This window comes from Stegodyphus dumicola, chromosome 8, assembly GCF_044657685.1.
Source record: "Stegodyphus dumicola isolate Sdum_Otavi_A_Nest chromosome 8, ASM4465768v1".
NCBI lineage: Eukaryota > Metazoa > Arthropoda > Arachnida > Araneae > Eresidae > Stegodyphus > Stegodyphus dumicola.
This window is the reverse complement of record NC_140775.1, coordinates 155,664,172-155,689,612: the sequence shown is the minus strand read 5'-3', so window position 1 is coordinate 155,689,612 and position 25,441 is coordinate 155,664,172. Positions and strand designations below refer to the sequence as shown.

The 25,441-nt window shown below is 31.2% G+C and overlaps 1 protein-coding gene across 1 annotated transcript in view; it reads left to right on the top strand.

The window, feature by feature from the left end:
• The first annotated feature begins 23,654 nt into the window (after positions 1–23,654).
• The window catches only part of LOC118199705 (uncharacterized), a 149,422-nt gene continuing 147,635 nt past the window's right edge, over positions 23,655–25,441 (top strand). The window contains exon 1 of the mRNA XM_085822621.1: positions 23,655–23,676. The gene's annotated coding sequence lies outside the window, so the exon portion shown is untranslated. The remainder of the gene's footprint in view (positions 23,677–25,441) is intronic.

Genomic DNA, 25,441 nt, shown 5'->3' with positions numbered 1-25,441 from the left:
TGTAGTAATTGGCTTCTATTATGCTTTAATCGCTTGAAATTAGAACCTTTTTTTTTTCTTAATGTCAAGTTATGATATTCAACATTTATTATAGATTATTTAAGTTTTCGAATGAGAAGCATTAAAAATCAAATGAACTTTCAAGTACACTATAAGAAACTACTAAGATAATTTTCTGTGTTTTATTTCTAAAAGTATGAAAAATATAAATGGAGACGTCAAAATTATGCAGTGCCTTCACCGGGACTTGAACCCCGGACCTCTCGAATACACGTCGAGTGTGCTTTGAGTTACACCATGAAAGCATGCGAAAAAGGCGGAGGAAAATGCCTTGTATACTTCCCTTTCTAAGGGGCGGCTTGAAATGAGGGGCCTCAATCGCCAAATCCTAGTGGTGACGAATTATCGTCCACCAAATTTTTAGTTCAGGCGCCACTGTAGTCGTTAGTTTTTTTTTTTTTTTTTTCAAAGCAGAAGACGTAAAATGTAGTGCGCAATGACGCTATATGCAGTGCCCTCGCCGGGACGCGAACCCTGGACTTCTCCAATACGCATTGAGTATGCTTCCAATTACATCGCGAAGGCCTAAGGAAAGTAGGAGAAGATAACTTACAGTGGAACCTCGAGATAAGAGAAAATCGAGATACGAGGAAAGTATTAGCAAAAAATTTGTCTCTAAATAACGAGCGTTGACTCGAGTAACGAGCCAGACTGTTGGTATGCGTGGCGCCATTTGCTTATCCGGCTGGACTCGGGGAATACCCTCATCAGATCATTTAGTGTCGTTTGATCTATGTGTTTGTGCATTAGTAAGTCAATTGCTTACTGCATTTAACGTGAAAATAATTATTTCACTATGCCTCCCAAGAAGACTGTTGCCTCAGATAGTGCTGCGAAGAAAAATAAGGAAGCCATTGCCGTTGAAATTAAGATAGAAATCATAGATAAAGATAAGCATGGTATAAGATTGACGGAATTGTCAAAGACTTAACGGACTTTTCGACATCGACGGTCTGCACAATTCTGAAGAAGCAGGAAAAGAAATTAAGAAACTGGATGTAGCCAAAGGAGCTACCGTTACTTCCAAGCAGTGTTATTTATTAGAAACATTGATTTTTATGTTGATATTTTTGGATGTGCGGAACGGATTAACTGGATTTTCCATTATTTTCAACGGGGAAGTTTGTTTCTAGATACGAGATATTCGCTATACGAGCTCAATTCTGGAACTAATGAAACTTGTATATCGAGGTTCCACTGTATAGTGTAAAATATAGGATTAAGAGGAAATGTGTAAAATATAAAACAAAGAAAAGTAGCTCTAGATTGGTGGAGAATATATAAAAAATGTGTTTTAGTACTGGCTAACAATCAGACGAAAAAAAAATTAATAAAATTTTATTTAATTTTAATAAAATTTTTAATAATTTTAATAATTTGATAAACATACAAAAAAACTTTACTAATGCACTATGATTTACTGAAATAAAAAATATGAATTATTCAACATTTGTAAGAAATAATTACAAATCCTTTTTATGATATGCATTTATAATCTTAAAACGTACATCAAAGTGGGAACCTTAAAACATAACTTTAAAATGATACATTTAAAGTTATGTTTTAATGTAACTTCATAAGCAAAAGTCTTTAAATATACAATTGTTATAAAAGATTATCACATGCTAAAATTTTTCCTCTTCTTCTTTTTATTTCTTTCGATTTCTACTTCTCTATTATTTCCCCCCTATGTTCTTAAATTTTTTGGTAATTAAGGTAGTAATATAGGCCAGTGGTCTCAAACTGTATGGCGGTCGTACACACAAAAAGAAAACGGCTGATAGCCAGAATTTTTTTAAAGCAAAATGAAAATTTTAAATATTTTTAAAAGAATAAAACATATTTTAATTTATTAAAAGAATAATAAAATATTTTAAATACATTTAAAATTTCTCTATAAAATATTTATCAACACATACATAAACAATAATATCGCAAACGAAAAAAAATTCTTATTTATATTTAATTTCTATCTAAAGCTTGTAATTGCAAAACATTTTTGTTGGTTACGCTTTGTAATTCAAATATATTAACAGCTAAATATTAAATTTTCAAACTGACATTTACTTCAAATAATTCTAGTATTTTGAATCAATCATTAAATAACGTACTTAAAATTAAAAATAAACAAATTCTGAAAAATTCATAAGATTTCAGAGAAAATTTTCCAAATGTCAGAAAACATGAAAATAAATAATTACAGCCTATTCTCTTTCTCTTGTTTATTATTTTTTTTCAACGCGTAAATAAAAATATATGTGTTATTATGTAAATAACTGTAAGCTTCTCTATTTCTTACTACAGCGTGACATTCGATAGCGTTTCGGTTCTGTTAAAGTTTGTAACATTATTGCAATTAAATTTCTAGAAAATTACTATTAAAATTACTAGTTACTTTATCACAGATTGTAGATGCTCATCGATCAATCAAGTTATTTCTATATTAGTTTTCACCTTTGATGGGGAAAAAAAAACGCTTTTTATATATTAATGTATTCCCAAACAAAACGATTATTATTAGTGAAACAAATCGTAACTGACATTATTTATTTTTTTAACGTACAAATAAAAGTAAATAAAATCTATATCTTCAAATCTTTGAATGAGATTTATATCATTGTGTAAATAAATTTACTCCGTTTATAGATTTTTTTGCTCTGTTATTCATGTTCATTTTTAATGGTAAAGAAAATAATGTAAACTCACACTTCAAATAACTAAAATATTGAAATTTTTTCAATCCCGTATTTACAACAAATGTTTAATGGATTAGTAAATTTGTGATTCGCATAAAATTGCTTCGGGGTTTCCAGTTTGAAATCACTACTGTAGATTACTAATGTGGTTAACATTAATAGCTAAAAGCAACGATAAATAATTATAGAAAATCCTCATTTATTGAAATTTGAGTTTTCTTATTTTCTCCAGAATTATTTGTAACGCCTAGACATCCATTTTTTTTTTTTCGGCCATATGAACTTCAATGCTTAATAGTGATAAGATAGAATAAAATTAAATGCAGAAAATTAAAGTAATAATAATAATAATAATAATAAAGAAAATAAGAAATTAGTAGATACAAAACCCTGGTTCGGGGCCACAGGGATCAGGGATTCCAGGGGGCGGAGCTTACTGAGGAGTACGTGGGGGTTGCTACGTCATCAACCACGTGGCTCAAGCAGGGAAGCGCTGTTTCTTGTTCGTGGCATCAGCACGCATTATCCATGGACCTTATAAGACATAGACTAACCACGTGGGCGGGGCGCACGTCACCGACATGTTCGCAAGAAAGAGTAGGGACGATCTGGTTTACTTTAACACTGAAACCTATGGTGTTTGTACCACATAAATGCTTTTAATTACTCAATGTGATACGTTGTATAGTGATGAGATTATGAAAGTCACAGTTTTTTTTTTTTTTTTTTTTTTTCAAATAGGATTTAATATATCTCATTAAAGCACTTTTTACTGCATTTCGCGCACTTTTTTTTCACGCGTAATTTATGTACGAACATCTTGACTTTGGTAAAATGGTAAAAGCTCTAAGCACAAAATTTATGAACTTAATTTTGCGTACAAATAAAGTAAAATTAAATAAGATTGATAGTACGTGTTGCTTTGAAATAAATAAGGTAAAATTAAACAAGATCTGATAATTTTTTTTTTTTTTAATTTAATGAACATTTTCAGGCAGTGGTTTTCCAAACTATAATAACATTACAAAACGATCATTTATTTGATTATATAATCATTAAATTGTTAACATTAAAGTGGATTATTTATTTTAATAATTCATAAAATTTTTTGAGTGTAATGAAGGGGGAAAAAATAAATAAAATCTAGAAGCACTCATTTTATATTATGCCCAAAAGGGACCTTTTTTAACGTTTTGTGTGTTACCTATATTTATTGAATATCATGTTCTTTCCCCGTAAACCACATAAAATTCAATTCAACAGCAATATCACAAAATATTTGAAAACAGCATATCTTTAGAATTTCCGCTCTGGAGATAAAAATGTTTTTTTCCGTACAGCGTTACCATTGCTTGCTTTGAACTCGTTGAGTTTGTTAATCAAAAATTCGTTAAAGTTTTACAAAATATGAAATGGATTAAAACAAATTCGAAATTCGGCCGTTCAGATGCCCATGTTCGGGTGGAGGATTACGTTATTCACAATTTGATGGCTCTAGATACCGTCGCTTTTGTAACAGTGCGAGAAACATACATGTATTCATGCAGATTCTTCATTATTTAATTACTTTAAATATAATACAGGGCGATAATATTTGGTAGTAACAATTTGCAAAGAGACACAGACATTTATAGTGAAACAGCGCAAAATGCCGCTTCGAAACTAATAGCCTTTCTAGGCTACCGCCCCTTTGGGCTAATAAATTAAATTAACGGGAAAAAAAAAAAAAAAAATCTTATGCAGAACTAAAATCTAAAAAATAATCACTATAAAATACAAGCAAAATTACTTATTACGGTTAAATACAATTTTAATATTAGAATTAAATATATAAAAATTATTAAGGAGATAAAAGTGTTGTTGTATCATAAATTATAATACGACGTTTAGCTTAAGAGAGCTTCTCCTGACGCATGCGCCGTTCGCGTTTATCCGCGCGGTGATGACGTAACTGTTTATTACGTATGTATGTATATGTATACCATTCTTACTTCTTCGCCCTTTTTCTCTGCTGTACGCAACTATGTTTAAGTTAATCTCTGTCTTAAAAATGTTCATTGATATTACAATCTATTTAGGCCCATTTATTTCTTCAATGGTTATGGGGCAGGGACGTCTCAACTGTGCCTAATTAGCAAAATACTTATTTTAAAATGAACATTTTGAAGTTTTCGAGCATTGAACTCTTAAGCCTAATTCAGTGCAAGAACTGTTACGTCTAATCAACGGTAAGTACTGATCAGCGTTCACTTAAGCCTATTTTTATAGCGCTCAATCTTGTTTTTTTGGCTGTGAGAGACTGTTTTACATTATGTCGCATTTGACTACTATAGAAAAGCTCGGAAAAGATAATTTTGACAGTTGGAAATTACAAATAGAAGCAGTATTGATTAAAAACGACCATTGGGATTATGTAATCGGTAAAGAGCTAAAAACTGCTGAAGGAACCGAGGACGAAAAGAAATGGCCCCAAGCTGATCAAAAAGCTCGCGCAGATATAATTCTTGCTATTAATCCTAGTGAACTGTGTCATATAAAGCATTGTGTGACATCAAATGCTGTGTGGAATAAAGTCAAATCCGTATATGAATCGAAAGGACCTGCGAAGAAGGCTACATTATTAAAACAGCTTTTATTTAGAAAAATGGTGGAAAGCGAAACGATGTCTGAACATTTGAATAATTTCTTCGAAATAGTTGATAAGCTTAAACAAATGGAAATTCACAAAGCTGATGATTTATTATCGATTCTTCTGCTCTATAGTATAGTATTCCAGAAAATTTTGAAAATTTTAGATGCGCCATCGAATCAAGAGATCAGTTACCTAGTCCCGAATCTTTGAAAATCAAAATGTTAGAAGAATGGGAAGCAAGAAAAGGGAAATCATCTCAAGATTCACAGAATGCATACTATACTGATTATAAAAGACGAAACCAAGAATAGAAGAAAAATGAAAAATGGAAGGTAAATTCAAACAAAAATTTTCTTGCAAGAAATTTTCGAAATTTGAAGTGTAATTACTGTTCGAAAATTGGGCACAAGGCATCTGAATGCAGAAAGAAAATAGCTGATAGAAAATATGCGCAATCAAATAAGGGAAATCAAGGTTCTATGATGGCTTCTAATTATGAAGAGCAGATTAGTTTAGCAGTAAACAATGCTTATCAGAAGACCTCCTCATGGTGCTTAGATAGTGGCTGTACATCTCACATGTGCAATGACAGAAGGTTATTTTTAGAATTTTTCCCTCGATCGAATTCAACCATAAAGTTAGCAGCTGACAAAACAGCAAAAATTATAGGAATTGGAACTGTACTTATAACAGTACCTAACGGAAATAAGACAATTAAACTTACGCTCAAAAATGTGTTATGTGTTCCGGAATTAAAATGTAATTTGCTGTGAACATCTAAAGCTACTGCAAATAATCGTTCAGTGATTTTTACAGAACGACATGCTAGAATAATAGAACCAAATGGATCTATACTAGGGCAGGCTATTCGTCATGGTGATCTTTATTATATACATCCAAGCACTGAAACAGCTGCAATAGCACAGTTCAAGGCTTCAGCCCAAAAGGATTGGGGAAGATTATTTGTAGTAACAAACATCTGGCCATTTCAGTTAAAGTGCGGTTCATGCGTTCAGCTCTCGAATTCTGTTGAGGAGTCATTGGTGCAGAGAATTCTCGTTTAATCCTGCATTCTTGAATATATTTATTAAATTCTTCTCCGCGATATTCGAGACCGTTATCAGTCCGAAGGATTTTTATTTTCTTTCCTAGACGATTTTCGACCGCAGCTTTGTATTTAATGAATGCATTTTTCACTTCATCTTTAGTTTTAAGAAAACTGACTTCGACATAACGCGATTTACGTCTGATAACATGGTTAGAAATTTAAATTTTAATAACACTGAATCTCTAAAAGACTGCAAAGTCTGTATCCGAGGTAAACAAACTGTGCAACCTTTTCAAAAAGAATCAAAATTTCAAAGTGATGAATTACTGAACTTGATTCACTCAGATTTGTGTGGACCTATGAGAGTCTCATCCCATGCTGGTTCGCGTTATTTTGTTACTTTCATATACGACAAATCGCGTTATGTCGAAGTCAGTTTTCTTAAAACTAAAGATGAAGTGAAAAATGCATTCATTAAATACAAAGCTGCGGTCGAAAATCGTCTAGGAAAGAAAATAAAAATCCTTCGGACTGATAACGATCTCGAATATCGCGGAGAAGAATTTAATAAATATATTCAAGAATGCAGGATTAAACGAGAATTCTCTGCACCAATGACTCCTCAACAGAATTCGAGAGCTGAACGCATGAACCGCACTTTAACTGAAATGGCCAGATGTTTGTTACTACAAAGTAATCTTCCCCCACTTCAAAGTATTCGGACAGAAATGTTTTGTACTTAATAAAAGGTCTAAAGGGAAATTCGATCCTCCATCAGAAGAACATATATTTGTAGGATACTCAAATGAATCGAAAGCATACAGGCTGTGGAATAAAAATTCCAGAAAAATCGTTATAAGCCGAGATGTTAGATTCATTGATGAATTTGAAAATTAATTATGATAAAGATTTAGAAGTTTTATTTCTCGAAAATATTCCTGATAAAAAGAAGGAAGAACCTCTGAATGTAAAGCAAATATCGGCTGATGAAATAACAGAAGACCCCTCAAATATGGCAGAAGCATCTGCTGAATCATCTGATAATGAAGATTCTGATTCCGAAGCACTACCTGAAATGCAGATTAAAAGGGGGCCAGGTCGTCCAAAGAAAGTCAAGACTGGGAAGCCAGGAAGACCAAAAAAGGAGTACCACAATATAAACATAGAAAAGGAAGAAGCACAAATTGCTGAAGAAGATACAAATCCGACATTAGAAGAAGCATTAAATGGAAGTTATGCTGAAGAATGGCATAAGGCTATGCAAAGTGAGTATGAAGCACTTGTTAAAAATGGTGCATGGAAATTAGTAAAGCGACCACAGAACAAAAAGGTAATAGGATGTCGCTGGGTTCTTAGAACGAAATATAATGCAGATGGAACAGTTCAAAAGAGAAAAGCTCGATTGGTTGCTATAGGATTTGCACAGGAACCTGGAATTGATTTTAATGAAACCTTTGCTCCACTAGCCAGAGCAAGTTCTATAAGAACTGTGATTGCATATAGTGCTGAACAAGATCTTATGTTATATCAACTAGATTTTGTTATGGCTTATGTTAACGGAGATTTAAAAGAAGAAATTTTCATGGAACAAGCTAAAGGTTTTGAAGACCAAAATAATCCTGATTATGTTTATGCTTTGCAAAAGTCTCTTTATGGTTTGAAACAAAGTGGACGACAGTGGTATGAAAAATTAGATAAAAAACTCAAAAACTTTGGATTACAACCATTACAATCAGATAAGTGTGTATACAGGATGAAAACATCTCAAGGTGAGTTAATTCTAATTTTATATGTGGATGACTTAATAATAGCAACAAATAGCTGTGATTTATATGCTGAACTTAAAGGTTATCTTTCTAAAGAATTTCATGTTAAAGATTTAGGCAAACTTCATTATTGTCTTGGAATAGAATTTAATCAAGATGTAAATAATAATTCTATTAGTTTATCTCAGCAGAAATATGTTGATAATATTCTAGGAAGGTTTAATATGCAAGATGCAAAACCAGTAGCAACTCCTTTAGATCCCAGTGTAAAATTAAGTAAAGAAATGTGTCCTTCTGAAACTGAAAAGGAAGAAATGAACAATGCACCTTATCGCCGTCTAATTGGTCCGCTTATGTATCTTTCTGTGTTTACTAGGCCGGATTAGTGATGGGCAACTTCGGTACATTCTTTTACCCGGTACGAGAGTAACGGGTACAGACAAGTACCCGGTACAAAATACCTGTTACTCAAGTAACCGTTACTTTGAAAAGTACCGAAAACCGATTTCAAGTACCGAATACCCAAGTAACGATTTGGAGTACCGGAGTAACGAAATACCGGAGTAACGGTTTGCTGTACCGGAGTACCCTAGTAACGGTTTACTGTACCGGAGTACCCGAGTAATGATTTGGAGTACCGAAGTACCCTAGTAACGATTTGGAGTACTGAAGTGCCCTAGTAACGATTTGGAGTACCAAAATACGCAGCTAACGATTTTGCGCACAGAAGGAACTCTGCCACGTCACTGTGTGTGTGTTTTTATCTGTACGGAGTAAGATTTTGAATATCAGAAAACATGTCAACTACGGAAGTGTCTGAGGAGCAGACCATTCATGGACACAAGGAGTGCATATCACCATTTCGCAAATACAACCAGACACTACTGTCCTCGTAAAAAACCGAAGTGAGCTGAACCCTCATCGATCCTCCAGTAACGAATACCGAAATACCGAGAAGAGACGCATATTTTCGTTACAAAGTAACGAATACGGAAAAGCACCCGTTTCGGTACAGAAGTAACGAATACCGAAAAGTACCCGTTTCGGTACAGAAGTAACCAATACCGAAAAAGTACCCGTTTCGGTACAGAAGTACCGAAAAGTACCCGTTTCGGTACAGAACGAATACCGAAAAGTATCCGTTTCGGTACAGAAGTAAGGAATACCGAAAAGTGCCCGTTTCGGTACAGAAGTAACGAATGCCGAAAAGTACCGATTTCGGTACTGAAGTAACGGGTACTTGGATGTACCTAACGGACATTTTCAGTACCCATTACAAAATACCCGGTTCGGTAGTACCGACTCATCACTAGGCCGGATATTACATATGCCGTCAGTCACCTGAGCCAATTTAATAACAATCCTGGAAAATTACACTGGTTGGCTGCAAAGCGCGTTCTTCGATACTTATAAGGAACTAAAAATTATTGTTTAAAATTTCGAAAGACTGGAAAAGCACTTATTGGATATACCGATGCCGACTGGGCGTCTGATGTTAATAATAGAAAATCGTATACAGGTTACCTATTCAAGCTAGCTGGAAATCCGATAACATGGGAATCACGAAAGCAACAAACTGTTGCATTATCAAGTACTGAAGCAGAGTACGTCAGTCTTTCAGAAAGTGCCAAAGAAGCAGTTTATTTACGTCGCTTCCTTAAAGAATTAAATTTTACTGCTGATTATCCAACCATTATATTTTGTGATAATCAAGGTGCACAAAAGCTTATGAAAAATGCTGTTTATCACTTACGCACTAAACACATAGATATTAGACATCATTTCATTCGTGAAATTTATGAAAGAAATGAAATAGACGTTAAATATGTGCCAAGAGAGAAAATGCCTGCTGATGTACTGACAAAAGCATTGACTGCTTCGAAACATTCTAAGTGCTGTAACTGAACATGATTAATGTTTATTTTTTTTTCAGCCGCCAAACGTCGAAAGGGGGATTGTTGTATCATAAATTATAAGACGACGTTTAGCTTAAGAAAGCTTCTCCTGACGCACGCGCCGTTCGCGTTTATCCGCGCGGTAATGACGTAACTGTTTATTACGTATGTATGTATATGTATACCATTCTTACTTCTTCGCCCTTTTTCTCTGCTGTACGCAACTATAAGTTAATCTCTGTCATTAAAACTGTTCATTGATATTACAATCTATTTAGGCCCATTTATTTCTTCAAGTGTTTATCACTATGATGTATTATGACATATAATTGACATAAAATTCCTTTATAGAAATTATGCTACAATACTCATCTATAATTTAAAAAAGCAGCACAATTTAGAATTTTAAACAAAAAACTGTCAAAAATTCGTTTTTAAATATTTTAAATTTTTTACATATTTATACCAATAAAAAGCATAAAAACTGCTTGTTTGAAATTTTCTATTAGTTCAGATTTAAAATATTATATTCTAAAAGAAGTAGTTATAAATTTCCTTACAGCATAGGAAAAGCTAAAAAAAATATCTGGCCTTGAAAGCATGCAATAGCTTTATAATTATTTGGAACATTAATTATGCTTGATAAATATGCTAAATTTTTTAAATCAATCTCAGTTTCAAAAATAAAAATATGTAGAAATTCTAATTTGTGAAATGAGGCGCTACAACCAACTTTTTCTTGACAATTATACACACTGGAATAGCCAATCATTGTAAGTTTCTGCAAGTCGTCCCTACTCCTCCAGATGTGATCAAAGTGACAGCCGGGAATGCGTCAGAAGAGGGAGAAAGCCATTTGGGTTAGTCTATTTCTTATAAAGTCCATGGCATTATCACCTCCGATTAGCTTACTATTGCTACATCAGCCACATGTTTCATCCTGTTTCTGTTGTAATCTTCTTTCGTGTCCGCGCTTATCTACTGACACAAATCCGCCACGTGTTTGCAACATGCTAGAAATTTCTAGTTCATTCTTTTTAGTTCAGCAACGACCGCTAGAGGGCAGTAGTCTCACCCAAAGCACTTTCTGATTGGTTCTGGTGGATCCTGGTCAAATTATTAACCATTATTTTTAATTGATTATACTATTTGACTTAATATAGTAGTATTTAATGAAAACGGTTCATGTATTTATATGTAAATTTCATGTATTTGTCCATCTATGGCATGGGAAACGTGGACAGTAACACAAACCCATGCTTTTATCTCTTGAATCCTATTATTTCACCCTGTCTATCCTCTTTGTGCATCTGACTTTGTACAGCGGAAACGAGCATGAGGCTGATGGATTGAGCATACCCCAATTCTGTTCCAAATTCTCCTCAAACCTTCGTACATCTCCGATGATGAACGAACTCATAACTTTAAATTTATTTTGTTTCTGTGTTAGGTTAAGATTATTATTATTATTATTATTTTTTTTAATTTCTCTTTTCTTTATGTTACAAACATAATTTACGCAATTACCTTTTCTTCTCGACGTTAAATTAAATGTACTAATTCTCACTCGATATTTTTTATATACAAACATAAGATTTTTTATTTCCACATTTTTAAGTTTTACATTCTTTTCTCCTACGTTTAAATTCCAAAAGTAATACATTTCATAAAATTTATACCTTTTCACAATTTAAATTTTTCCCTTTTAAATAATTTATTTTAAAAAAAGTTATATTTATTTTTATACAAATAAATTTTTTTGGCTTTTTTCTTTTTTTTTCTTTTTTTTTTCTTCCTCCCAAACTTGGTCTTTTTCCTATATTTTACTTCAAAAAATAATTTTCAATTTTTCTTTTATATAACAGTATTTCTTTTTAAAATTCTTTGAAGAATTTTTCTTCTCTTATTTATTTTATTTATTTTTTCTCTTAACGTTTTCCTTGTTTTAAATACTTATGGATGTTACACCTCCATTTCTGTAAGCGCAAAGCTAAATATATATTTCTCTGTGTATGAAATTGAAGCTGGAATTTACACGGATATAATTTCCCTCTAGGGGCTTTCACGAATAATATTTTCTATAAATTTAAACCAATAAGTATGATGGTCATTCTATGTAGTTTTAATTGGTATATTACATTTCTTACTTTTTTTTTTTTTTACACTACTAATACTTAATATATTAAAATTTCTCTTCTAGTCTGTTACATTATGCTACTAACACTTGACAGGTGATACTCCGAACTTTCTCTTCTAATGTAATATACTAACTTTTTGAAACACTATACAAAACATCGCGGATTTTCTTTTACACATTCTTACTTTTATTTAAAGGATTCACGAAACGTGTCAAAAAACGTATTTTGCCTTACATTTAACTTTTATCATGTTTTAAAACGTATCCCTGTTAATATTTCTGATTCCTTTTCCCCTAGAAAAAATACAGATAGGATTTTTTAAAGATCTATTGACTGTGAATTAAATCTTAGAATTCAGAAATAATAAACTTTCATGACATAAAATCTACTTGAACTAATTATATGGACATCTCTAACCAGTTTCCTTCAAATACATACGAGAAAAATTCGAAATTTCATGTTACCCCAGTCTAATACGTACCAACAGCATTTCATTTCTTATTATTTTACACTACAGACATTTACGTGAATATATTCAGAACACTCCTTTTTATTGAGCAGGAGGATTCATTTATATCTAACACAGATTTACTCTTTCAAATATTTTAAAAAAATATCTTGTATTTTCTTGTATACATCGTATTTAAATCACCAACATACGCTAAACATTGATTTACGTCATGTGGAAATGTCACTCGGATTCTAAATATGATCCCCTCATTTACCGCAGACATTCATAAACGCTGCTAGATTTTTACTTAACACAGCCTTAATTTTTTAACAAGCTACAGAATTTTTAACTGCAGAGAAGAATATCCACATTGTAATGTAATAATTTTAAATTCAAAATATAACCATATTTGTGTAAAACATCTAAAAAAGAATGGATGTCTATAATACTCATGGAAATAATATTCCTCACGGAAGTGAAACTTTGTCATCTTTTTCCCAACCTAGAATATAAAAATTTCTCAGCAAGGAATATTTTTTTTTTTTTTTTCAAGAGTATGATCAATATTTTTACAAGTCTAAAAGCCTTTTAATATATTCCTTCTAACTTAAGATATATATTTCAAATTGACAAACACTGAACTGTTACAGCTTTTTGAGAAGTATTTTTAAGTTATGAGACATAGCAAATAAAATCCTGCACAACAGGAAATATTGACATGAATTCCAAATAATAATCCAACTTTAATATATTCAATTTAACTGAAGATATGCATTTCAAACTGACATTAGTTTACTTTACTTAGAGTTCTTACAGATCTTTGAGTACATCTAATAATTAATATTTTATAGATATCAAAAACATTTTGCATAAATACCATACAAGACATACAATGGTGGCCAAAATTGTGGACACTTTTGGAAATTTTTATGGTTTTGAACTTTGTATGCTTATAGAAAACGTTATGTTTCACAAAATACAAACTTGTATATATCATTTTAAAGAGAATTTATTACTGAATTCAATACAAAACACAAAATTCAATTATTTGCGATACAAAAAAGTTAAACGATAATGGTTATCGATAAACATTAGATAGTGATGATTGCAGTGAGTTATCAGTACTTAGTAGGGTACCCTTTATTTTTGATTACATCTTCACATCGACGCTTCATTAAGCTGACAAGAGTTTTAAACTCTTCTTTCGTTATTACATGATGCCTGGAAACAATTATAGCCTCAATTAGTTCCCTTTTATTTGATGGGCGCCTCATTCGGACATTTCAAACGGTACCAGAAATTTTCGATAGGATTGAGGTCAGGACTGTTTCCTGGCCATGACAACAATTTAATGCTCTTTGTACGAAACCACTCTTTCGATATTTTGGCAGTGTGACAAGAAGCAGAATCCTGCTAAAAAATAAACGAAGCATTGTTGGGAAAGAGATCTCTGATGGAAGGTAGAAGTTTTGGTTCTAGAATAGTGTCAATGTATTTTCTGGCATTCAGTGTCCCATCGAAGACATGAAGGCGACCAATACCATCTGCTGACAAGCATGACCAAATCATAACACTAACTGGGTTTATCAGGTTCAGTGTTCCGACTTACTTGCTTTGGGAACATGCAAAGACCTGACTCGGAACAGGGAGCTTACTAAAGCTATGTTCAATAAATGTGGGAAGTAGACAAGATACACAGGAAGGGTATACGGAACCCTTTATTTTTCACTCTTTACAATAATTTCCGGACTTCGGAATACAGAGACCAACCACTTGTGGTCTGAACGTAAGAATATAAAAATATTAACTAAACTCTAACTTAACTTTAAAATAATAAACAAGGGCCTACGTGGAAGATTGGCCGTATATTAATAGGAAGCCGTATGCAGTACAGAGAACTGTTAACACTACAATACGTTTAAAATTATCAAGAGAATTAAACCTCTGGCCTGGAAGGCAACCAGCAACCGAGTAAAACTGCTAAGGCAAGCGGCCTGCTTCTACTAACTCCTTCCTCTCTCTGGCTTGGCAAAATGCCACAACTTAAGTACCTGGCGTTCGCCAGACAAATTTGCATAAATAAGTTAAAGCTTTTAGTTCTGGCTGGAAGTAGAAAATAAGAAGTAATAGTAAAGATTTAAAATAAAATAAACGTTAGTAAAACTTAAGATCCTTACAGGTTCTTCACAGTTGCTTGAATGCAGTCCGGATGTAGCTCTTCTCCTATTCTACGTCTTATATATTTTCGCCCATCACTACCGAATAACGATATCTTAGTTTCATCACTCCATATAGCTTGTGACCACTGATCATCTGTCCAATTAATGTGTTCCTTTGCCCACTGTAGTCTTTTTTTTTTTTTTTCGTTGATGAAAATTAAGATAAGGCTTTTTTCGTGTAATTCTACCTCTCAGTCCAACATCTGTTAATCTTCTCCTGATTGTTCTTGAACTGACAGGAACACCAGCATCATTCAGATCACTTTTGATGGCCGTTGATGACATTTTTCTATCTTGGAGACATAGTCCTTTTATTATTCTGTCATCAATAGATGTGGTGCACCTTTTTCAGCCTTTTCCTTCTTTGTTTTTTATTGAATTTGTCTCTTGATACTGTAAACAAAACTTTCGGACTCCAGATGTAGTCAATGAACCACCCACCTGTCTTGCAATTTCAGCATAGGAAAGACCACTTTCTCGTAACACGTTTCTAGGTGTCCAATGTACTCTTTTATTGTATGTCTTTGCTTCTTGACTAAATATTAAAATTTTATACAAAAATTCCTAATTGTAATTGCAGTGTATAAGAAACAGGTCCCCCTTCTACAGAACAAAGCAAAATAATGAATTGTTTCAAGTGTAAACATGATGTCAGCTTCTACTGGCAATTACTAACATTTGATTGGTTCTGAGAACAAGAACAGTGATTGGCCAGGAAAGCTAGACATTACAAACCACTTCATAACTGTGTTTTTTATTTATATTAAAATACATATAACTTTTTTTTGTATTGCAAATAATTGAATTTTGTGTTTTGTATTGAATTCAGTAATAAATTCTCTTTAAAATGATATATACAAGTTTGAATTTCGCGAAACGTAACATTTTCTATAAGCATACAAAGTTCAAAAACATAAAAATTTCCAAAAGTGTCCACAATTTGGGCCACCACTATATAATATTGACATAAACTCCATATCATCGTCTAACATCGGTAACTTAAAAGAACTTTTAATACATTTTAGTATGAGTTAATTTAAAAAAGAAAAATTCCAATGCAAGTATTCAAACAGAAATGCTTCACAAATTTCAGATAAAATAGGAACGGAATGAACCTAATTGATAATAACGGAAAAGCATGCAAAGGACTATGAAAAGATGCATTTGTGCAAGACATTCTAAAGCCCTATTTAGCACATGGGCTGCATTTTTCCTTTTTCAGATTAAGCAAACATTCAAGATCATACCTATATATCTATAGACATCATTTACACTAATTCGTAATGTAAATTAGAACAGTCGCAGACGTATAGGAGAGGTGTGCAATATCCATGAAAAAAAAACTTCCTCCCAAGCCAAAGAGCAATAGTGAAATATAGCATGTAAGAAGGGAAAAAAAAAATGTCAGAATTCCAACAAAATTAGTATCTGAGTATGAAAAACATGAACAAGAAATAAATATTTTTTCTGAAAATGTTCGGAATGGGATAAGTCAGGGGTAAGAACCTTAACCAGTTTAAGGAATAAGGTATGAAAAATATTGAAGTGTATTTAATCTTTATTTTTATCTATAATGCATTTACTTATACTAAAATATTATGTTTTACGACTGTAGTCTACACTTAGAAGGAATTTGATAAATCAGAGAGTGATTTCGTTTTCTGAAAATTCAAGTTCAGAAATAGTACAACTCAAAAAGGTTAGAACGATAACGAAGTATACCGTAACCAGTAAAAAATGTTTTTCTTCCTAAAAAAAATAGAAAACTTTTCGAACTAAAAAAAGCTAAATGAATCTTTTTCGGCTTTTTCAAATCAAAGTGTTTGAATTTGCACCCTTACATTTTGAATTTAACATGAGTTTTCTGATAGACAAAATAACAGAGCAGATTTTTCTCCCTAAAAAAAATTAAATGAAAATTTTTCGACCTAAAAAAACCTAAATCAATTTTTTCGACTTTTTCAAATCAAAGTGTAACTTTTTCCCCTAACATTTTGAATTTAACATGAGTTTTCTCATAGACAAAACAAAAGTGGAGATTTTTCTCCCTAAAAAAATTAACGTAAAACTTTTGCAACCTAAAACAAATCTAAACGTATTCTTTGTTTTTTGACTTTGTAAACTTTAAAGTGTAATTTTTCTAATTACATTTTAAAATTAAAATGTGTTTTCCCAGAGACTAAACAAAAGTGGCGATTTTTCGTCTTGAAAAATTAAAGTGAAATTTTTTCCAACTCAAAAATGCAGACTGTTTCATTTGAGTCCTAACGGAAACTGTAGTGAACATTTTTCACCTTAATGAAACAAACACATTCAAAAGTTATGTTGAAAATATTCCACTCAGATATAGTTTTCTACTTTTCATGCCATTACATTTCCAATGAAATTTGAGTCGTTGCCAGATAGTTAAATGTTTGTTATTTTTCTCGCACACGAATGCATTTCGTGTCTTACATATGCTCATTATATATGATTTAATAAAATTACAAACAAGTTAGCAGTTAGTGAATATTTCCTGAAATACCATTTCGGAAAGTTACATGAGTATTTTCATTTTGAATCCTTTAACGTTTCTTTTCCTACATCCAAAGTAAATTTTGACTATAAAATTTTCAGTTTTGACGGAAATTATTTGCGGATGGCTGTGATGTGTTCGTGTTTTCATAAACCGTTTTTTCTTTAACACTTTGAATGTTACCATTTTTTACATTACTCCCCCTGCAAATCATTGAATTTTCAAATATTTTACTATTTATTGTTTACAATGCCTCGTAAAGTCTTGGGAACAAATTTTTACAAAATAGTTATATTATTTTATTTAGTAATTTTATTACACGTTTGGAAGATTTAACTTCAACACTACCACGCTGAAGCAGAAATTAAGAAAAGAAATGGAATTTTTATCTTAGTATTCTATAGGGATAGATTAATTTTTTCTGACATTGACGTATTCGTATGTAGATAAGAGATACTTTTAACCCAGCTCATACAGACTAGGAATATTTTCTCTAAGTCACCACGATAACTTACTTGCATTGTCACAAATTTTCTCGTGAAGTCTATTTCTTTCTTAAAAGAAGTTTATATAGTAATTTCACTAGAAGCATGCCCAAGAAAATATCTTATCTTCATAAGAAACATCAGCGCTTTGATTTAAATTAGTATAAAAATAAGAATCATTGTTTTGTAAATATGTTTCTTTGTGACTCAAAAGTTTCTCTTTATCATATTCGAAATGGATAATTAAACGTGCATAACTAATATAGTGTATTCATTAACAAATTTATACTTTCTGACTTCATTCTCCTGAAATGAAAACATTAGAAACGTTAAAGGATTCAAATGTAGATACTCATGTAATTTTCCGAAATGAAATGTACGATATTTCAGGAAATATTCACTTAACTTCTAACTTATTTGTAATTTTATTAAATCATATAATAATGAGCGTATGTAAGATACGAAATGTATTCCTGTTCGAGAAAAATAACAAACATTTAACTATCTGGCAACGACTCAAATTTCATTGGAAATGTAATAAGCATGAAAAGTAAAAAACTATATTTGAGTGGAATATTTTGATGATAACTTCTGAATGTGTTAGTTTTATTAAGGTGAAAAATGTTCACTACAGTTTCAGTTAGGACTCAAACGAAACAGTTTGCTTTTTTGAGTTGGAAAAAATTTCACATTAATTTTTCAAGACGAAAAGTCGCCACTTTTGTTTAGTCTCTGGAAAAACACATTTTAATTTAAAAATGTAATTAGAAAAATTACACTTTAAAGTTTACAAAGTAAAAAAACAAAGAATACATTTAAATTTGTTTTAAGTTGAAAAAGTTTTACTTTAATTTTTTTAGGGAGAAAAATCTCCACTTTTATTTTGTCTATGAGAAAACTCATGTTAAATTCAAAATGTTAGGGGAAAAAGTTACACTTTGATTTGAAAAAGTCGAAAAAATTGATTTAGGTTTTTTTAGGTCGACAAATTTTCACTTTAATTTTTTTAAGGAAAAAATCTCCACTTTTATTTTGTCTATGGAAAAACTCATGTTAAATTCAAAATGTAAGGGGAAAAAGTTACACTTTGATTTGAAAAAGCGAAAAAAATTCATTTAGATTTTTTTAGGTCGAAAAATTTTCACTTTAATTTTTTTTTAGCGAGAAAAATCTCCACTTTTATTTTGTCTATGGAAAAACCCATGTTAAATTCAAAATTTAAGGGGAAAAAGTTACACTTTGATTTGAAAAAATCGAAAAAGATTCATTTAGATTTTTTTAGGTCGAAAAATTTTCACTTTAATTTTTTAGGCAGAAAAATCTGCACTTTTATTTTTTCTATGAGAAAACCAATGTTAAATTCAAAATGTAAGGGTGAAAAATACACATTGATTTTAAAAAATCAAAAAAAATTAATTTAGACTTTTTTTAGGTCGAAAATGTTTCACTTTATTTTTTTTTTAGTAGAAAAACATTTTTTATTGATTACGATATACTTCGTTATCGTACTAACCATTTTGAGTTGTAATATTTCTGAACTTGAATCTTCAGAAGACGAAATCATTTTGATTTATCAAATTCCTTCTAAGTGTAGTATGCAGTCTTCAAAGAGAATATTTTAGTATAAATAAATGCATTATAGACAAAAATAAGATTAAAAACATTTCATTATTTTTCATGAACTATTCCTGAAACTGGTTAAGATTCTTACCCTTGACTTATGCCGCTCGGAAAATTTTCAGAAAAAAATATTCATTTCTTGTTCATGTTTTCCATACTTAGATACTAATTTTGTTGGAAAACTGACATTCCCCCCCCCTTCATACATGCATCTTACATGAATCTTTTTCGATTTTTTCAAATCAAAGTGTAACTTTTTCCCCTTAAATTTTTAATTTAACATGGGTTTTCCATAGACAAAATAAAAGCGGAGATTTTTTAAAATTTTACTATTGCACTTTGGGTTGGGAGGAGGTTTTTTTCTCATGGATATTGCACACCTCTCCTATACGTCTGCGACTGTTCTAATAAATTAGTGTAAATCATGTCTATAGATATATAGGTATAATCTTGAATGTTTGCTTAATCTGAAAAAGGAAAAATGCAGCCCATGTGCTAATAGGGCCTTAGAATGTCTTGCACGAATGCATCTTTTCATAGTCCTTTGCATGCTTTTCCGGTATTATCAATTAGGTTCATTCGTTCCTATTTTATCTGAAATTTGTGAAGCATTTCTGTTTGAATACTTGCATTGGAATTTTTCTTTTTAAAATTAACTCATACTAAAATGTATTAAAAGGTCATTTAAGTTACCGATGTTAGACCATAATATGGAGTTCATGTCAATATTATATGTCTTGCATGGTATTTATGCAAAATGTTTTTGATATCTATAAAAAATTAATTATTAGATGTACTCAAAGATCTGTAAGAACTCTAAGTAAAGTAAACTAATGTCAGTTTGAAATGCATATCTTCAGTTAAATTGAATATATTAAAGTTGGATTATTATTTGGAATTCATGTCAATATTTCCTGTTGTGCAGGATTTTATTTGCTATGTCTCATAACTTAAAAATACTTCTCAAAAAGCTGTAACAGTTCAGTGTTTGTCAATTTGAAATATATATCTTAAGTTAGAAGGAATATATTAAAAGGCTTTTAGACTTGTAAAAATATTGATCATACTCTTGAAAAAAAAAAAAATATTCCTTGCTGAGAAATTTTTATATTCTAGGTTGGGAAAAAGATGACAAAGTTTCACTTCCGTGAGGAATATTATTTCCATGAGTATTATAGACATCCATTCTTTTTTAGATGTTTTACACAAATATGGTTATATTTTGAATTTAAAATTATTACATTACAATGTGGATATTCTTCTCTGCAGTTAAAAATTCTGTAGCTTGTTAAAAAATTAAGGCTGTGTTAAGTAAAAATCTAGCAGCGTTTATGAATGTCTGCGGTAAATGAGGGGATCATATTTAGAATCCGAGTGACATTTCCACATGACGTAAATCAATGTTTAGCGTATGTTGGTGATTTAAATACGATGTATACAAGAAAATACAAGATATTTTTTTAAAATATTTGAAAGAGTAAATCTGTGTTAGATATAAATGAATCCTCCTGCTCAATAAAAAGGAGTGTTCTGAATATATTCACGTAAATGTCTGTAGTGTAAAATAATAAGAAATGAAATGCTGTTGGTACGTATTAGACTGGGGTAACATGAAATTTCGAATTTTTCTCGTATGTATTTGAAGGAAACTGGTTAGAGATGTCCATATAATTAGTTCAAGTAGATTTTATGTCATGAAAGTTTATTATTTCTGAATTCTAAGATTTAATTCACAGTCAATAGATCTTTAAAAAATCCTATCTGTATTTTTTCTAGGGGAAAAGGAATCAGAAATATTAACAGGGATACGTTTTAAAACATGATAAAAGTTAAATGTAAGGCAAAATACGTTTTTTGACACGTTTCGTGAATCCTTTAAATAAAAGTAAGAATGTGTAAAAGAAAATCCGCGATGTTTTGTATAGTGTTTCAAAAAGTTAGTATATTACATTAGAAGAGAAAGTTCGGAGTATCACCTGTCAAGTGTTAGTAGCATAATGTAACAGACTAGAAGAGAAATTTTAATATATTAAGTATTAGTAGTGTAAAAAAAAAAAAAAAGTAAGAAATGTAATATACCAATTAAAACTACATAGAATGACCATCATACTTATTGGTTTAAATTTATAGAAAATATTATTCGTGAAAGCCCCTAGAGGGAAATTATATCCGTGTAAATTCCAGCTTCAGTTTCATACACAGAGAAATAGTATATATTTAGCTTTGCGCTTACAGAAATGGAGGTGTAACATCCATAAGTATTTAAAACAAGGAAAACGTTAAGAGAAAAAATAAATAAAATAAATAAGAGAAGAAAAATTCTTCAAAGAATTTTAAAAAGAAATACTGTTATATAAAAGAAAAATTGAAAATTATTTTTTCAAGTAAAATATAGGAAAAAGACCAAGTTTGGGAGGAAGAAAAAAAGGAAAAAAAGAAAAAAGCCAAAAAAATTTAAATTGTGAAAAAGTATAAATTTTATGGTGTATTTAATTATGGCAAAGCACACTAGGGCTATCTGCCTAAGGGGAGGGATGCCTTCATGGAGGACTTTCTAAGGGAAACTGGGTCGTGTACACGTTACACATGGGGAAAGCACGAAAACACCCATGCAGCCAGCCCGTTCGCGGGATTCGAATGGAACTACCAGTGTTCAGCGACTTTACCGCTCGGCCGCTGGTGGGCCTTATAAATTTTATGAAATATATTACTTTTGCAATTTAAACGTAGGAGAAAAGAATGTAAAACTTAAAAATGTGGAAATAAAAAATCTTATGTTTGTATATAAAAATTATCGAGTGAGAATTAGTACATTTAATTTAACGTCGAGAAGAAAAGGAAATTGCGTAAATTAAAAAAAAATCTTAACACAAAACAAAATAAATTTAATGTTATGATTTCATTCATCATCGGGGATGTAAATCGGGGGGTCTTGAAATTCCATTACTGTATATAACAAGCACGCCACTATAGGATTTAACATCTGCGTATATTCTTGAAGCTCTTTTAATTTTTACGTGATGATTTCTGATTCAGCAACTGCAGTGGGTACTAAAGATTCATTCAATTTAGAAGTTGCATTGTAACATGAAAAGAAAATGGAAAAAATAAACAGAAGAGAGATTTTGAAATGGAAGTTTTAACTCTGAAACAACAGAGGCGCAGCTGAGGGCACAGAGCAACAATCCTAAAATATGATCACAAAAGCAGAAGTATTTTTAAATCATGATATGTGCAAGTTATCTTAGATTCTAAAACTAAATACGTAATATATGCTTCTATAAAACAGCAAAGAATATTTGTTTGAAGATGTTTTTATGCAAAATTGAATATTTTACAATATACTACCAAAAATTAAAAAAGAAATCTCGTATCCGATCTTTTGAAAATATTTATTCAACAATTATGTGCCAAGAATGGGAAATATATATATATATATATTTGACTTATGCTCAAACCAATTCGTTTAAATAAAGATAAGGTCTTAATTGGAAATTTTTAGTTCCTTCAAAAGCACTGGAATATACAATAAGAATTACCTTTGTTAGAGCACGCCAACTTTGTACTAACGCCATGCAATTTCCTTTTATTTAGTCAAGAATACTTAGTTTAGTTTAGTCAGGAGTGTTTAAATAACTCGACACTAGAGGGCGACCATTTTTTTTGTAAAAAATCATCTACCCTGCTGTTTAAGTACATTCTTTATGTTGAAGCATTCTTTTTAAATCTCTGGTTCCAGTTCCACTATTGTCATCATTCACTTCTGGACCATATGGTAAAAAAAAAAAAAAAAAAAAAAAAAAAAAAAAAAAAAAAAGAATGTTCAGAGATGCAATTTTTAAGCTTTTATTTTAGGCATGCTTTAATTTTTATAGAGAGCTTAAGTACATAGAATATTTAGTGGTGAATTTTAATTTTTTAGTATCTTTACTTAAATATTGCATCTTTTTCTTTTAGGGTTCAAAATATTATTTCTGCGGTCTGGTGCAGTGAACATAGTAAGAGCTTTCTGATCGGTTGTTAATTCCGGTTAAATGGTATGTTGTTCTGAATGAGAGAAGACAAACCATTTTATTTGCTCTTAAAGGCTTTTTCAAACAAATGGGGTCATATTAACCATTGGATCTATTAACGGAAGCCAACTATACTAGGTAAATTCAATGAACCCTACGTTGGTATTTTAGGGAACATTTAGTCATACGTATTTTTTTTTTTTTTTTTTTTTTTTAGGCATTTAGGTTATGTAGTCCTGCTGTAAACGTGTTTTTACTTTCCAACTTAATTCCTACTTTTAATTCTTTTTAACTGAAAACTATGTTTCTGAATTTACAACCGACGAAAACTAAAAAAATTCAAGTTGAGGCGGTGGGAATTTAAATACAACGAGTGAATGCTTTTATAGAAAAGTGTAAATTAAGGAATGAAATCTTGTCACTTTCTTGCAATTTACCACAGCTAAAGAAAGCAGTATATGTTCTTTGAGTCAAAGCTTCTGTTCTGATCCTATTGATACTTAAGCTTGTGAAATGATACCGCCCTCATAGTATTGATGCGCCATCTATGTTAAAGAAATTCGAACTGTAGTTCTGGAGAAGCTTCATTCGGTCAAGTAGTGTTGGATTGCAAACAGGTTGCGTTGTCGTGTAGTGCAATTTACGTACGGTTTTAGGTTAGTAATTGTTTCTTCGCGTTTGCGTGTGTGTGAAATTGATAAAAGTTTTTGTATAAATCGTAAATCAAAATATTTTTTTAAAATAATTGTGTTGCACTTAAATATATAAGTAAATATTGCTCGTTTTATGTGAGAGAGTAGTTTAAAAAATATATATTTTTTAGGGGGTAATGTATTATGCAAGTATGTATACCTATGTATTGTTAAATCTTTGGGAAAGGAAGCTTATTATGTGTTTAAAGAATTTTAAATAGCAAATGTGAAAAAATTCTGTTGCTTAAAGTATTTTGATCGCTGAATAAGTATGTCTGAAAATGAGGGCCAAGTAGCCAAATGAAGGAACTGTTAGACTGTCTTTTAGCATATAAAAAATGTAGGTTATCATATTCAGTGCACATTGTTGCGTTTATAGTGGGATTTCAGATTCTTGTACTGTGCACTTAGCTGGTGTGTAAAGAAATGTGATTGTGTATGCAAAAATTTTATTTAGAATGTGTTTATATAATTTAAAACCCTCTATAAAATCATGGTATGAGAAATGTAGTGTAATAAGTTTTAGTCTTCCATCATCCTGCAGAATATTAGTAAGATTTTGGATGTATACATGGCTATAATTTTTCTCAATAATTGTTTTTCATGTATAATTTTGATAATAGACCCATTATCTACCAGGACTGATATTTTTCCTGTAGAAAGCATGATATGCTTTGATTTAATGAGCAATCTTGTATTTTATAACTTATTAATTTTATTTGCTATGGCTTGAATTAGATCATAATAATCATACATTTTTTAAATTATGAAAATAAGGCACTAACCTAAACTACTTATATGTGCTAATATTAAAAATTCTTCCCATGCAAACTGTGACTAAGATTTAGCTGGCAAGAGCTAGACAATGAACCTCATACTTATCTCCTGCTAACTGGGGAGACTGGTTGCTTGAAGTTTTCTCATGTGGGATCTAAATTTGAATTGACTTTTATGTAATTTTTCTACAAAATCATTGGCTAATCTTTGGAATATGGTAACAGGTAGTTTGGCGACATTTTGGTAAGGCGATAAATAAGTGAAAATAGGTCGAGGTGTACATGGATGATACCGTGTATGTGCAATTCTTAAAAATGCGGCAAGCAGTGGGCGATTCTGCACTTTCTCCCAATTTCGCACCTAATCTTCGTCATGGTTAAGCACTTTTGTTCCATAAAAGTTCTAGCATAAGTGTAATTCGGCTAGCAAATTGT